Source organism: Canis lupus, chromosome 22 (genome assembly GCF_011100685.1).
Source record: "Canis lupus familiaris isolate Mischka breed German Shepherd chromosome 22, alternate assembly UU_Cfam_GSD_1.0, whole genome shotgun sequence".
Lineage (NCBI taxonomy): Eukaryota > Metazoa > Chordata > Mammalia > Carnivora > Canidae > Canis > Canis lupus.
Genome location: NC_049243.1, coordinates 26324883 through 26331054, shown reverse-complemented (window position 1 = coordinate 26331054; position 6172 = coordinate 26324883).

The following is a 6172-nucleotide window of genomic DNA, read 5'->3' as shown; positions in this document are numbered from 1 at the left end:
TTCAAAAATTTTATTTTTGGTGAGACTATTATTCCCAGGGTATTTCTGTAGCTCTAGCAACTGTACCTCTAATGTAATACTTTACAGGTTTGGGTAACACTGTCAATTCCAATGCTCACTTTGAATAGCATCTCCCACCTGTTACCCCAAGAAGAAATTCTTTCTTTCTGGGCCTGTACTGGAAGAACTTCAATGTATTGCACCCCAACTCTCATTCTTTCTCTCATGGAAATGAGAAAACTTTTATAATCAATTTGCTTCTGGCCAAATTACCAAAGAGTTCCTACCAGTTTATGGCTTCAGAAGCACTTGCTTCGTATCAGCAATCTCAGGAGCTGTATCTTCCTGGACATTTCTGTCTCTCCGGATAGCAGTGCGGCAATTTGCCCTGTGACCTCAGCTCTCTGAAGGTCAAAAACCAGTCCTTGATTTTCTGTATGTCCATTTTCTTTTTTTTTTTTTACAAGGATGGAAGTGATGACTTCCAAGCTTTTTACAGGGCAAAGATGAAATCATAAGTCAGTCTGGGCTTTTTGAAGCGCAAGAAAATGATATCTGGGGTTGAAGATAAACTTCCCCAACTTCGCATGAATCACTAACTTGATTATATTTTAGGTGTCATGAAACATAAACATCAGCTCCCAGGGATTATGATTTTAAGTCTCAGGCTTACTTTAAGGGATCCAAATCCCAACAGTAGTTGGAAAAAATAAACAACTAGTCTCCCACTAGTTAACCACTTGTCCTACTCATCATATCTGCCTGGACAAAAGTTGATCTGACTTTGTGATCATCCCTCATGGGTGGCTCCACCCAGAGGACAACAGAGTTTCTCACCAAAAGGATAGGAATTTAGAAGGACAAAGGAAATCAAGACATTGGTAGTGGGAAATGTGACTGAAAGACTATACTGTCAGAGGCCATTACACGGAGAAGCTGTGGAGAAAGATGGGGGGCCTAAGTGAGCCAAGTATTTGAAGTAGCAGAATATAAGAAAAAAACCTCCTGTTCTCTGAGGCAAGAGCAGAGGGTGCAGTGGTGAGGAAAAGTGGCACAAACCCAGACAAGAGCTGACTGGAGGCAGAACTGAATCCTACCAGCAGTAGGCGCTGAAGGCAGCCATGCTCTCTTGCTGTCAACATTTCAGGGAGGCAGGTGGGGTTTTGAAAAATGCCCCCGTGGCCCCCTCTCCCCGCCCCCCACCGCAGCACCAGTTCTTGATCAGTGAAGAGCAACTCTATTGTGGTTCCAGCTGCTACTGAGGTCAGCCAGATCAGTTTTTCTGTTTTTTGTTTTGTTTTGTTTTGTTTTGTTATGTAAAATCTATTTGGCTAAAGGTCTTCATTCTTTTGTTCCAGAAAGTAACCGGACAATAAACATCTCCATCATTAACAAAACAAACAAACAAAACTAAAAGACAACAACAACAACAAAAAAAACGCTACCTCATTCAACTTTCTAGTCCATTAAACTACAAGAATCTAACTGGAGCCATTGTGATCTCAGTCTTAGAGATTAGCCAGGGGAGGAAGAGTCAGCCAAAAGTCAAATTTTAGGTAAGAGAAATGTTTCTGTAGTGTTTATCAAGAGTCCCTTTCAACACCATTCTTGTCTTCCATATTAATGTGCTTCTTCATGAACTCTTACCGTCGTTCACCATCAATGATGTTAAGAAGATAAAATGTTAATGCATTAGAGGATGCTAATGGTGGGTTAATGTATCAGCTTTTCCTAGGTAATGTATTTACTTTTGAGAGGGGATTTTTCCACAGTAGAAATGGAGGTTGAAGTCAGATAAACAATTTTTGTTATTGTTAGGATTAATGTGATTCCATTTTTTTACCCAGGTGCTATTTTGGAGCTCATGATGGGTGGCCTTGAAAAAGAAGTATATTTATCCCACATCCTTCTACAACTGGTTGCTCCAACCAGAAGGGTTCAATAATTGTTAATTGACTGTGTTTCAATCGAATCAATTATTTTGGTGTAAAAGAGTCATCTATTTTGTGCATTTGTTTCACAATGCAAATTTATGAAAGCCTTAATATTGACTTCTATATGTCTCTTTGGATTTCCTGCATAAAGCTCTCTTAAACCCATTCATTTTTTATAAGATTCCACAGGTGCATTGTTTATATTAGCATGCCACAATTCATTCTTATATAAGATAATAAAACATATACTTTAAAATTTTTACCTATTTTCCCCCTACCCCAATTTATTTATTTCCTTGAGTCTATCCAATTTCAAAGATTTAAGCCAGTTAAAAGAGTAAGTGAAAATTCAAGTATTATTTAGAGATCCTTAAATAAGATTATGCCTAGAATGTAGAATACTGAACTTTCACTTAATTTTTAGAAGCTACACTGGATTTCTCAAAAAGGATTTCCTTTCTTCAATCCTTCTTTTTGCAGCAGAGAATTTTAAAAATCCAAAACTCCAGTTATTACACTGAAAATCTCAAGCAACTTTTCAATAGGAGGAAGACCAGCAGTAGGCAGTGCAAAGACAGAAATCTCTTGAAGAAAGAATCCCATTACCTCCAAGAAAAAGTCTAAAATCATTGTCATAGAATATAATGTGGTAGATACTCACACATTTCCAACCCTAAAAATATCACACAAACATGGAATATCTACTACCATTTGAAAATCAGTATATCTACATAAATGCTCTACAATTCGAAAACAAAAAATAAATGCCGCTACTTTATGTTTAATCAGTTTTATTATTCTACCCTGACAATGAAGCACATTTATTTTCCAAAAAGTTTAGGGTTATTGTCATATGGCAAGTGGTTTCATAAGATGGTTCGACCTCCACTCAGGGAGTTGATCATACTTCCACAGTGCCAGACCATTAAGTCATTTTTGTTTCCTCCCTCAGTACCTGCCCTCCAAAATGCATACTCTGCAGGTTAATCCACAGGACATAGTGAAAATGCCCAAATGTTCTCTGGAGTAATCCAACCCTGCATACTGATCAATCAGAGAATACATTGTCTTGCATACTGATCAACCTTGAAAATAAGGTTCACTAGCAGTGAAATAGAGAATAAAGGCAACAATCCACTTGAATTTAAACCTAAACATGATTTACTTCAAATATCCAGACAGTTGTGTAAAAGTAAAAGTTGTTACATTTTTGGCTTTGTTTTCATTTTAATTTTCTGGGTAAATTCTTTGGATCTTTTCCTTTTGCTAGCATAGACCTTGGGAAGGTCACATTAGTCCTATAAACCTGTAAAGGAGTAATTTGAAATACCATAAATAATAGAATATATGGGCACACATTTATTTGGGTTCCTTAAAATAAAAATATAAATTAATCACATAGTTATATGCTCTCAGGCTATAGGTGATTATCACTGTGCAAAATATTGTACCATGTATTCAATTTCTATAGCATTTATTCTAGCATGCTATGATTTATAATCCTATGAAGGTTCATCTATTGCAAAAACCTTTAGAGAAGTATGTAGTGAGCGCCAAATGGAAGAAAAATCTGCTTTTTAAGGAATATATAAATGCATCCTAAGTGCATGCCGTTTGATTCATATACAGCAGCTTTAAAATTCAGCCTACAGTTCACAAGCTATTGGTAAGCATGCCTATTCTGAAAGTAGGGATAAATATATGATGGAATGCTGGAACCTTTGATAAAGTATAATTGGTATCAAAAGTCAGTAGTTATAAAAATTATTTATTGCTTACTTAGCCAAGCTCCTATAACTCTGTCTTTGCTAACATTTAAAGAGACAAAACAAGAGCTAAGACTAATATTAAATTTCTTTTTCTTTTATGTTTTCTATTATATTTCTAACTTGTATTCTAATCAGGAATTCCCAAAGATCAAGAACAACTAGCTTCCTTGAGCAGCTGGTCTCCCAGCTGGGTGTGTCATATGTGTAATAGCTTCAGTAATTTCTTTCTTTTCATGTGTCTTTTTTCTAGGATGCCTGCATTGTTTAGAACGAGATTTCCCTTGCAGTCAGCACTGTGTCCATTGCTTTGTTAACTAACTTGATTTATAAACTCACATTTTACATATTTTAAACATTACTAAAAAATTTTAAGATTAAACTTTTTTCACAAAACCCCTTTATTTTTGCCATTTTCTGATATGAATGCAAATGCATTTAGAATAACTAATAAATATTTTATATTGAATGATATTTTTTAAAAAGTTGATCATTATAAATACATTAAACTTTGAAATGCATAATCAAAATTTGACAGAGTTTTTATTATTCTCTTTTATAACAGAATATAGAAGACATATTAAAAGTAATGATATTAAGGAATATTAGTTTTAGATCTTGGAAATTTAAATTCAAATTTAAAGAGGTTTATAGATGATTGGAGGGACAAATATGACCTGAGTGATAAAGAAAATCAATAAACCTCAGCAGGACTCACTAACTACAAAAAAAAAAAAAAAAAAAAAAGAGAGAGAGAGAGAGAGAGAGAAAAGGACCAAAGAAACAAAATCAGAAATGAGCAAGATATTACAACTGATACTCCAGAAATACAAAGGTTCATATAGACCACTATGAACAAGTATATGCCAACAAATTAGAAAATCTAAAATAAATGGATATATTCCTATAAACATACAACCTTCCAACACTGAGTCATCAAGAAATAAAACATCCGAATAGACTGATTTCAGGTAACATAATTGAATTGGTAATTTTAAAACTTCCAAAAAACCAAACATCTCAGATTGTGTGGACTTCACAATCTTCTCAATGTTTCTATCCACAATCCACAATGTTCCTACCAAATATTTCAAAAAAAGTTAGTACCTATCTTTCCTGAATTATTACAAGAAATTGGAGTTAGAAGAATGCTTCCAAACTCATTTTATGAGACACAATTAGTCTGATATCAAAACCTGACAAAGATGCTACAAGAAAAGGAAATTGTAGGATAATATTCCTGATAAATATAGATGAAAAAGCCCCCATAAAATATTAGCAAACCAAATTAAAAGGATCATATGCCATGATCAAGTGGGATTTATCCAAGGATGTAGGGATGGTTAACATCCACAAATGGATCAATGCGATACATTATGTTAATAAAACAGAGGATGAAAATCACATGTTCAACTCAATTAGAGCAGAAAAATTTTTTTGACAAAATTCAACATCCATCTGTGATAAAAACTCAACAAAATGGATATAGAAGGAATGTATCTCAACAAAATAATAGCCATATATGACAGACCCACAGCTAACATCATATTCAGTGACAAAAAGCTGAAAGCTTTGCTTTACTATCAGGAACAAGATACAAATGCTCATTCTCCTTACTTTGAACTTTGAACATAGTATTGGAAGTCTTAGTTAGAGCAATTAGATGAGAAAAAGAAATAAAGTGCATTCAAATTAAAAAAAAAAAGAAAGGAAACATTACTATTTGTATGTGACATGATACTATATATTAAAAAGCTCTAAAGACTCTACCAAAAACTCTCAGAAATAATAAGTGAATTCAGTAAGGTCATAGGATGCAAAATTAACTTATAGAAATCAGTTGCATTTCTGAACACTAATAATGAGCTATTAGAAAGAGAAATTAAGAAAACAGTCCCCAGGGCACCTGGGTGGTACAGTCAGTTAGGTGTCCAGGCTTGGGTTTTGACTCAGGTCCTGATCTCAGGCTCATGAGAAACAGCCTCACGTCAGGCTCTATGCTCAGCCTAGAGTCTGCTCGGGATTCTTTCTCCTATTTCCTCTGTCCCTCCCCATTGTGCTCTCTCTCTCTCTCTTTCTCAAATAAATAAATAAATCTTAAAAAAAAAAAAAAAAAGAAAAACTCCCATTTACAATTGCATCAAAAAGAATAAAATACCTAGGAATGAATTTAACCAAGGAGGTGAAAGAAAACTGAACCCTGAAAACTATGGCACAGATAAAAGAAATTGAAGATGACAAATAAATAGAAAGATACACCATGTTCATGGACCAAAAATATATAAATATTGTTAAAATGTCCATGCTACTCAAATCAATTTACAAATTCAATGCAATCTTCATCAAAACTGATGGCCTTGGGACGCCTGGGTGGCTTAATGGTTGAGCATCTGCCTTTGGCTCAGGTGGTGATACTGGGGTCTTGGGATCAAGTTCCATATTGGCTACATGTGGGGAGTCTGCTTCTCCCTC